At 33.9% G+C, this 11,210-nt stretch overlaps 1 pseudogene; it reads right to left on the bottom strand.

Moving 5' to 3' along the window:
• Nucleotides 1-4,168: 4,168 nt before the first annotated feature.
• Nucleotides 4,169-4,704, bottom strand: LOC125851000 (uncharacterized; annotated as a pseudogene).
• Between the last annotated feature and the right edge of the window lie 6,506 nt (nt 4,705-11,210).

Raw genomic sequence — 11,210 nt, 5'->3', positions numbered from 1 at the left:
GTACTTCATTAGGATTAGTAAGATAAGGCCTAGCCTCCATTGCTTGTACTTGTCCCTATTAATATTTTTTATGATTAATAAAAGAACAATAGACACTGTCTAGTGATAAAATTATTTTTTAAAAAATTATTTTTTACCACTACAAACACTTCAATAAAATAAATATTCAATAAAGAGGAGATGCAAACAAAATTGACAAATCAAATCTTGTCCGATCACTAATTTATCTCTTAAAAGTAGCAATGACGCGAATTTTAAGGAATCGTGATTAGTTCTGATATTGAGTTTTCTATATATCTCAAATTGCATGAGAATTCATATATATCACATATAATTCAAGATACGCTTGATTCACACACTATTCAAAAACTCTTCATGAAATTATACTACGTGGTCTGCGATATATATATGTACGAGTGGCCACCAAATATATATTATCCTTTCTTTGTTATCTATAAATGAAATTAAAATCAAGGAAAATAGGATAGTCCTTAATTAGCAAAGGCCGTCCAAAAAAATATTTCCCAAGTCTGAAGACAAAAAAATACTCCCTCCATTTCACAAAGAATGACCTCCTTTCCTTTTTAGTCAGTTTAAAAAAGAATGACTTATTTCCTTTTTTGGTAACATTTTACTTTTTGCTTTCCACGTGGCATGTTTAAGACCACAAGATTAAGGGCAATTTTGTACATTTGACATAACTTTAATTTAAGACCACAAGATTCAAAAGTCTTCTTTATTTACTTAAACTCCGTGCCAAGTCAAACCAGGTCATTCTTTGTGAAACGGAGGGAGTAATTGTCAACATTCAATGTGATTTGACCTGTAAATTTGTGAATTTTCTATGTACTCATTTTCTATGCAACACATCAGCTTAGCTCATTGTAGATGTGAAGAGCCAACCAAATTATCCTAAAATCTAAATTCTGAGAGTTAGTTCTATCTCGTGCTTCTTAATTGGTTCATATTTATGTCATTTAATTTTGAGTGTGCATAAGTAGATACTTAGATTTGTATAAAATTGAACAAATATATACACACATTCTATATGACATCTTACATGATAATTTTTGTCATACATAATATCTTACATGTATTATATCGTACAAGACTCATTACAGATCCTAGAGAAAGAATATTCTATCATTTCCAAATCTTATTTTGTGGAATTAATTATTGTTGTTGTTTCGATAGAGAAAGAACACGTATTACACTTTTGATTTTATTACCAGCTAGAGAAGGAACGTGCAGGCCAGGTAAAGCTTGGGATGGATGGTTTAATTATCACTCCCACAGACATATTCTATATATGACATTTTAGAAATTAGAAAACGTAAATATGAGATAATATGCATTTCTCATCATTATGCCTAGGAGGGCCAACAACTTCATATATATTAGAAGTTCTCGATATTTTCTAATTAATGTTAGCCTTTTTTCCCTCAATTTATCACATTTATTTATCTTTTTCTTAATTGAGGATTGTTAATTCATTTCATCTATCTCTTGTTTTTATGTCTTACTGTTAATTAACCAAATTAAGTAGAATTGTGAACTAGTAAGTGACTGACCAAGTGACTAATTTAGTGATGACATAATAGGGAGGTAGTGGTCCTGTTGGGTTATGAAGGATGATTAAGGCGTCATACGGAAGCTTACAACTGCAATCAAGACGGTGATAAATTATATGACAAATAAAGCGATACTAAAACATAATATTATTAATATGAAAACTAATTTAAAAGAAAAATATTGTAACTGTTGAGAGAATAAATTTCCCCATAAACTAAACTCTTTAAATGTCTACACTGTGGATGTTATTGTGTTTGTGTTAGAAGAAACAAATCTATATTTATAGAGTCCTAAACCTTTTCTTACTAGAAAAAGAGTCCTAAAAAGAGAGAATAAATCAAATATGAAAGAATATTATATTTTCCTTTCAAGAAAAGTAAAAACATTTATGGTAATGTTTTGTCTTTTCTTTAAGGAAAAATAAATCTTAAATTATGGTAAGAAAATCAGGGCAAAACCCTAACAAATCTCCCATTTTGGCTAGATTTTCTTGACAAAGCTTGATTTGTCTTCTTCATTGCATGATAATCTTGTTCTTCACAAAATCTTCATCATTGTTGCTTGTCATGATTAAAAATAAAGTTTAAAACATATGAGTTAAAAATATTTTATTTTTATTTTTAAAAATTGTAGCAACAGGAATGTTGAAAATATGGTTGAAACTTCTTCTCCACATGTAGCTCGACAAAAATCTTCATTATCATCAAAGTTGTTGCAAATTGATTTGAAATCACTTGAACCTTTCTTCAATCTTGTTGAACCATAAGATCATCGGACCATGGGATCGTTAGACCATGTGCTCTGATACCACTTGAACCTTTTTTCAATCTTGTTGAACCAATATTAGATCATTGAACCAGGTGCTCTGATACCACTTGTTGGGTTATGAAGGATGATTAAGGCGTCATACGGAAGCTTACAATTGCAATCAAGATGACGATAAATCAGATGACAAATAAAGCGATACTAAAACATAATATTATTAATATGAAAACTAATTTAAAAGAAAAATATTATAACTGTTGAGAGAATAAATCTCCCCATAAACTAAACTCTTTAAATGTCTACATTGTGGATGTTATTGTGTTTGTGTTAGAAGAAACAAACATATATTTATAGAGTCCTAAAATCTTTTCTACTAGAAAAGAACTAGCTACTCCAAAACCTTTTCTTAAGAGGAAAGAATAAACCAAATATGGAAGAAAAATATATTTTCCTTTCAGGAAAAATAAAAACATTTATGGTAATGTTTTGTCATTTTTTTAAGGAAAAATAAATCTTAAATTATGATAAGAAAATCAGGGCAAAACCCTAACAGGTCCTTGGTGCCCCTATGTGTATATTGTATCAGGGCTGGCAGAATGAAACTCAATTTGTCCAATACATTTAAGTTTGGGCGAGTTATTGACCTGTTCATTCATTAGCTCAATCCATTTTGACCCAATAAAAATTGAATTCAACCAGAATCAATACATCATTCTGTTGAGGGAAAATACTTACTCAAGTCTCACACAAGTTGTGTGTGGCATTTTCTTTGATAAACCTGTGGAATGAAGGTCCAAACTAATAACAATTTGAGAACTTTAATTAACTCAACAATCTTACATTGGGCATAATATATAAAAATGTCCTTTTGATTTGGTCTCAATTGGCATCTATAGTCTATGCCCTTCAATTTTGGGTGTATACAAGTAGACACTTAAATTTGTATATAATTGAACAAGTAGACATGCATGTCCTATGTGGCATTCTACATGATAATTCTCCATTCTACATGACGTCCTACGTGTATTATGTCACGTAAGACATGTGTGTTTACTTATTTAATTTTATACAAATTTAAGTGTCTACTTATGCACATCCAAAATTGAAAGACATAAATGCAAGATGAGGTCAATTTAAAAGGTACGTTTATGTATCATATCTAAACATTGATATGTCAAAAGTAGCAAAAAAAACACTTACTTTCCATAGATGAAGAAATATAATATAATCCTCCTCTTTTTTCTCATTCAATTTCTAAAATAATGCTAATATATAACTGGAAAATATGTTTAACTTCAAGTCATATTTGAAAATTTCATGATCAAAATAGTGATTTTTCATTAAAATAAAATAAAAATCCTAAAACGGAGAATAATTCTCATGATCAAACAAATATTTAATCTTGCCATTGCAAAGAAGTGGCATGGTATTACCAAAAGAAAGTACTTTGCTAAGTTATAGCCGATATACTACTGGATTATTTGTTAATTTAGTAATTAATAAAGTTTTTTTTGTTTGTTTTTGAAATGGTTCTTTCATCATGTATTATTCAAATTGAAAATAAGTACATCAGTAATGAGAGATAGAGGGTTAGTATCCCACTCCATCGAGCTAGAAATAGAAACAGAGGCTCTAGCAAGATAATGAGCAACCTGATTCGCTAATTTCTTAACAATCGACAAAGAGAGAAAAGGTAACTCTTTGATAAGAGTTTTACAATAAAAAACTAAAGAATCAAAATAAGTGTAATTCACCAAGTTTTCTTCCAGAGCTTGCCTCACAAGTAAATTATCAGTTTCCACAACCAACCTCGTTCTACTGAATCGGTCCTTCAACCAACTAAGAGCCTACGCACCCCTATGATCTTGGCCAGCAACGGGCTAGCCACACGGCCAAGAAATAAATTTTTTCCAACAATAAATTGACTGAAGTGATCACGTAGCACCATGCATATGCCCGCCAAATCGATATTGATATCGTAAGAGGCATCGGTACATGTTACATTTAATTGTATCAAGCAGAGGTCGCTCCCATTTAGTTATCATTTTTGTAGCAGCAACTGTCATCTCGGCTCCTGAATTGGCGCTCCTTCATTCCTCCAGCTCCTTCTTCGCACGGTACAAAGTGGCTGCGGACATATTTTATTTATTATTCCAACATAAATTATTTCTGGCTTCCCATAAGCTCCACAAAATCATGACTGCTTCCTCTATTTTTATTTTTGCATTGCACTTTCTTTGCTCTTCAAACAATGCCACAAAATCTCCTAGTACATCATGCCAATCAAAATTTGATTGAATCCAACATTGTTTTGCAAGTTGACAATCTACCAAGCAATGTTTCACAATTACCGACACTTTCAACCATCGAGGGCAAATTGAACTTGTTGACACCCAATTTTGACCCTCCTCGATAGGAAATAATTCACGAGCTTCTTAACTCCCGAAGCAATTTAGAACAATTTGTTTTATAAAATTTAATTATTTTCCAAAGTCATTTTAAGTGATCTAGACGATTTTTATAATTTATAAATAGAAAATATACTTCATATAATTTTATAGATATAATTGGTATGTTTCATAAATATTCGAAAATCATCTCAAAAGGATTTATTTTAAATATTCTATTAAAATTAGTTTAGTCTAAATTATTGTTTTATTTTGTTAAAATTGAGAAGCTCATTAATTAATTTGCATTAATTCATTTTGCTTAAGTTTGACCAAATTCATCGATTAATTCCGATTTGGTTACGTTTGAACTTTATTTAGGCCATTATCTAATTACAATTTTAGCCTAATCTAACATTTTGCTCAAACCCATTTTAAGACTAAATTTTGGGCTTTCCTTTAAATTTTCAGCAGCCCTTCCATTCCCAGCAGCTCATTTTCTCTTCCCTCAGCCCATTCCGTTTTCAATTCCAACTTTCCTCTTAATTCCAGCCGACCCAGGCCCAACAACAGTGCAATTTCCAGCAACTACATAAGCACAACAATTCCTCAACCTATCCGCTTTCTTTTACCCAATACCCGATCGACTCCACCACATTTTTTCTTCTTCTCCAACGTTAACAGCGATAGAAATGACAGCCCAAACTGCAGCAAATGACGCCAAATCAACCAGTTATACGCATCAAGATACACGACATCAATATGCGTGAGTCAACACGCGTAAATCAGTACGCGCATAGACGGTACTCTGTTTCTCTTTGTCTCCTTCCTCAACATCTCTCAGACCAGTACTGTCGCAGCAGCAACAAACAAAGGCACACGTTTCCATCCTTTTGGCTCGAGATCGAGCAACGTGGCATAGCAAGGACGAGGAATGCAAATCAATCGTCGATTCGCCCTTTTCTCTTTCGGAATTGGGCAATATTGCAAGAAAAAGTTGTCTCCCTAAATTGGTGAAAGGTTTCGGAGTTTTGAATTTTGAATTAGGCCCTAGAATTCAACTTTTGATCCCTTTCCCTCCAAGGTCAGAATCCTAACATCCATCTATATAACCCACTACTATTTCGATATGAGAGGGGGGGATTTTTTTTTGGAGATATATTTTGGAGCAAAGAGTCTAGTTTCTGTTTTTTTTTTTAAGTTGAGAGATATTTTGGAAGATTTTCCAAAGAAAAGAACTTCAAAAACAACAAAAATTTCATTTAGAAACACATCGGAGATACTCGTTTCTTTCCTTGTGTGTGGGTCGTCAGGAAAAAGGGAGTTCGTTGAGTTTTCTTTTAAGATCGTGAAAGCTCGTCCCTGCTCATCCTCGTCCCAACTTGCTGCCCGAAAAGAGGTAAAATCCTCTTCGCTTGCTGTTTTAGTTTGTAATTCCTTCTTTGATTTGGTTTATGTTCTTAACAAGAATGTTGTTAAGGAGGGAATGTTAGAATGATGATGTTGACATATCTCTTTGCCTAATGAATGTTAGATCCCTGGTGTGGAATTAGTTGCTGATTGATTCTTCTACTGGCCGTGGAATGTTGTTAATGTTAAAAATGGAATGTTGTCTTTAGTTATATGTCTAGACTTTCTTAGATTCTTGTGTTTCCATCTTGAGTAATTGTGTTTGTTTGAATGTTGTTATTTATGGATAATAAGTAAAGCCTCATATGTGAGATGTTGATTCATAGGTCGATTGTTGTTCTTTCCTTTGCTTTGGGTATAGTCTCCAAATCTGTTTCTTAATCATTTGCATCCTAAAAAAAATTTATAAGGAGGATGAAATGACAGTATCTAGTATTGTTGGTGACGTATATTTTTGTCTATATTTTTGTATACCTGTAACTTATTTATTTAGGTGTTCGTAGTTGTACGTTCATGATTGTGTTTTCAAATGTATTAGACCGATAGAAGAAGGTTTCTAGTTTTCTCATTATGTCCAATTTAGCTAATGTTCCATTTAAAATCATGAGAGTACTTGTCCCCTCCTTTACCTTTTCAATTTGAATTCTTGATTAGTGGTTGTTCTATTTATTTCCATGTGTCGAAAGCAATATGCTTGCATGTGTTGATTTCCCCATTTATAGTCATGATTCTTTGAATTGTAAATATGCCTCTTTAAAAGATCTGGTCATATTGTAAATTTTGACTTCTAGTGGGCTGCTCTCCTTGCGATTAAGTTGTATTAATATACATATGATTAGAATATACTAATTCATCCTTTCCTCTTGCTTCATGTGAATATCCCGAGTGAATCCATTTGGATTCGGTTTACCCGTTTGCATTTTTCGTTAATTCTCTATTTTTATCGAGTCAATTGAGTTCCAAAATGACAAACAGGGCTGTAGAGTTATACATGGGCTGAAATGTTGAATCATAGGTGTCCGAAAAGCCCAAAGAAAGGGTTGTATACACTAATATACCCGTTGTGTACATGGGTATACAGTCAAAAAATAACATTATACAGGTTCAAAAATACGGGAAAGCAGGTGAAAATGCAGAAAATACAAAGTCCGAATAAAACAAACGTCTGGGAGTTCAAGAATCAGTTATATACATAATGTACACATAGAATATACACCTACTGTATATCAAGACAAATGAGAATGAAAAAGGGGGGCCAAAGGTCCAAGGAAATTTCAGCAGGATCCAAGATTTGTGAAAATTGGGTCAAAGTCTCAAATTTGATTATTTTCTTTCCCTCTCTTATTTATTTTATTGTATTTGACTAACTTTATTTATTTTATGATGTGATCTAATTAAATTCTCATAAATAGCCATTTCGCTTTTGTATTAAAAAATATAAACATTTATTTTATACATATTTTATTTACCTACCTTCCATAGGTNCCCCCCTTTTTTTATAAATATATTTCCACATAAAATAATTAATAAAAAAAATAATAGTAATAAGAATAAAGAATAAAAATAAATGAAAATGAGTTCTTTACTTAATTAAAAATATTTTTTAAAAAATGAAAAAAATGAAAATAAAATTATAATATAAAAAGATGTAATAAATAAATAAATAAAAAGCGAATTTCTTTTCACTTATTTAATATTTTCTCAAAAAATTAGTCAAAGTCATTTTTAGTCAAATCGCCGGTCAATCGCAAGTTAGCGGACATTAAAAGGGCCTAACACCTTCTCAGAACGTACATTGAACTTCGAACCTTTTTTTTTCAATAGATTTTATTTGTTTGAGTTTTTTGAAAACCTTAAGTTTTTCTTGATTCTTACTAAATATTAAGTGGCGACTCTGTTTTTTTGAAAATTCGATTTTCCTTAAATCATAAGTTTCGTCAATTTTTTGAAAACTCAATCATTTTTTTTATTTTCGAGTAAAACAGAAATGACGATTCTGCTGGGGATTTGAATGGTTCTAACCTTCAGATTATTTTATCTGGCTATGTGTTTTTAGTTGTCTACTTGTTTTATTTATCGTATTTATTAAATTGTTGCATTAATGGCATGACATACTCCGTCAAACGACATTTATTTTAATTTTCCATTTAAAGGACGATTATGCAGGCCACAGTCGTTCGTTAACCAAATTGTTCTCGGGGCACCCTGACAAGTATAGTTGGCTACTGAATAGTCAACGTTCGTTAACTATTCCAGCCCAAGTAGTCCATTTGGGTCACCTCTCCACTATAAACAAAGCCACTCTTAGTCAAAACTAGTGTAGAGCCAAACTAAATCCCGAAATTTAGCTTATTGGCTTAAGACGATCCAGCACCCAAGGCGTGTTGGGCCAATTAGAAAGACCACTTTGAGTACAAAGGGCCTACGGCCCGAACGGACCTTGAGTCCAAGGAATTGTCGAGCTTATTCAAGTTCCCGCCAGAGGAACAAAGTTTGGTTTGGGGTATGTCCCAACAGATGACGAAGCAGAGTTGAAGAACAAGAGTGTTGAACAAGCATTATCCAGGCCAATTTCTTATCTGTACCAGTCATTCCCAGTGCAAGGATATGTCAATGATGATGGTCTCGGAGAAGAAATCTAGGGCATTTTTGAGGAGATTGATACGGTCATCGAGGAAGATGCTGGGACATCGGGAATCTGTGATGTAAAACTTGAGGAGCAATTGCAAAATTGGACCTCCACACCGCTCCTGATTTCCCATGCAGCTTGGTAGAAAAGACATGTGTTTATGTTTGTTTTTAAAATCGGCGGTAATCCGGAAAAAGGCCCGAGACCCGCCCTTTATGCAGTTTTTACTTGTTTGAAGCTTTTAAATTCCCTTGTGATGTTTAAAAAGGCAAAATGACCCTTAGCCATGGCCAAAGTTTATGCTTGTTTTTCAGTTTAAACGAAAGCCTCTTTTATCAAAAATTTGTTTACTTATTTGTTTACATTTTACTTTCCTAACTTTGATTGTTTATGATTTCAGTAATATTAATTTAAAATATGCCAATGTCATGTCATGTCATGAACCGAGTGAACGATATGAGGCAGATGATGATGAGTGCGAGGAATGTGAAGAAGAAAATGAGGTACCCAAACATGTTGCCGAAGAGTTTCGACAATTTGAGAATCAACACAAGCCAAATTTGGAAGAAACTGAGACTGTGAATCTCGGAGATGAGTAGTGTGTCAAAAAAGTCAGAATTAGTGTCCATCTGACTGAAGCTCAAAGAAGAGACCTAGTTCGTTTGATTAGAGAATACATTGATGTGTTTGCCTGGTCTTACAGAGATATGTCGGGGCTGAGCACGAATATTGTGTCCCATAAATTGCCGATTAATCCAGATTTCAATCCTGTAAAATAAAAAACTCAGAAGTTCAACTCTGAGTTGAGTTTAAAGATCAAAGAAGAGATTACCAAGTAGATTGAGTCTCAAGTAGTGGAACTGACGCAATATCGGACATGGTTAGCTAACGTTGTTCTGGTTGCCAAGAAAGCGAAAAGATCAAAATTTGCGTTGATTCTCANGAATCTCGGAGATGAGTAGTATGTCAAAGAAGTCAGAATTAGTGTCCATCTGACTGAAACTCAAAGAAGAGACCTAGTTCGTTTGATTAGAGAATACATTGATGTGTTTGCCTGGTCTTACAGAGATATGTCGGGGCTGAGTACGAATATCGTGTCCCATAAATTGCCGATTAATCTAGATTTCAATCCTGTAAAATAAAAAACTCAGAAGTTCAACCCTGAGTTGAGTTTAAAGATCAAAGAAGAGATTACCAAGTAGATCTAGTCTCAAGTAGTGGAACTGACGCAATATCTGACATGGTTAGCTAACGTTGTTCTGGTTGCCAAGAAAGCGAAAAGATCAGAATTTGCGTTGATTCTCAACAAAGCAAGCCCGAAAGATAATTTTCTCGTACTAAACATTCACATTCTCATTGATAATTGTGCTAAGCATGAGATGCAGTCATTTGTGGATTGTTATGCAGGTCAGCACCAGATCCTGGTGGACGAAGAAGATGCAGAAAAGACAACTTTCATTACGCCTTGGGGAGTATATCATTATCGGGTGATATCGTTTGAGCTCAAAAATGCTGGTACTACTTACATGAGAGCTATGAAGACCATTTTTCACGATATGATTCACAAGGAGATCGAGGTATATGTAGATGATGTCATAATTAAGTCCCGCGAGACTTCGGATCACTTGACTCACTTGAGGAAATTCTTTGATCGTCTATGCCGATACAATTTGAAGTTGAATCCCGCCAAGTGTGCTTTTGGAGTGCCAGCTGGCAAGCTGTTGGGATTTGTAGTCAGTAGGAGGGGCATTGAGCTTGACCCTTCCAAGATAAAGGCAATCCAAGAATTACCTCATCCGAAGACCAAGAAAGAGGTGATGAGTTTTTTAGGAAGGTTGAACTACATCAGCTGGTTCATAGCTAATTCACCGTGGTGTGTGAGCCTATCTTTAAGTTCTTGAAAAAAGATGTCTCGACCAAGTGGATCGGGGAATGTCAAACTGCTTTTAATACTATCAAGAACTATTTGTCCAATCCACCGGTGTTGGTCCCTCCGCAAGAAGGGAGTTCGTTATTGCTATATTTGTCGGTCTCGGATAATGCATTGGGATGCGTGCTTGGTCAACATGATGAGACTGGCAAGAATGAGCGAGCCATTTATTACTTGAGCAAAAAGTTCACTCCATATGAGGCTCGTTACACTCTTTTGGAGAGAACATGTTGTGCTTTAACTTGAATCACTCAAAAGTTGAGACATTATTTGTCTTCTTATACCACATACCTTATTTCCAGGATGGACCCGTTGAAGTATATTTTTTCCAGAAAGCAATGCCGACCGAGAAGTTGACTAAATGTCAAATGCTTTTAAGTGAGTTTGACATTGTGTATGTGCACAAAAGGCGATAAAAGCACAAGCCTTGGCTGATCATCTTGTGGAGAATCCAGTCGATGAGGAGTACGAACCACTCAAGACTTATTTTCTCGATGAGGAAGTTTTATTTATGGGT

The sequence above is a fragment of the Solanum stenotomum genome, unplaced genomic scaffold (genome assembly GCF_019186545.1).
Source record: "Solanum stenotomum isolate F172 unplaced genomic scaffold, ASM1918654v1 scaffold21408, whole genome shotgun sequence".
NCBI classification, from domain to species: domain Eukaryota; kingdom Viridiplantae; phylum Streptophyta; class Magnoliopsida; order Solanales; family Solanaceae; genus Solanum; species Solanum stenotomum.
Note: the sequence above shows the minus strand (reverse complement) of the source record. Positions and strands in the feature narration are given on the sequence as shown.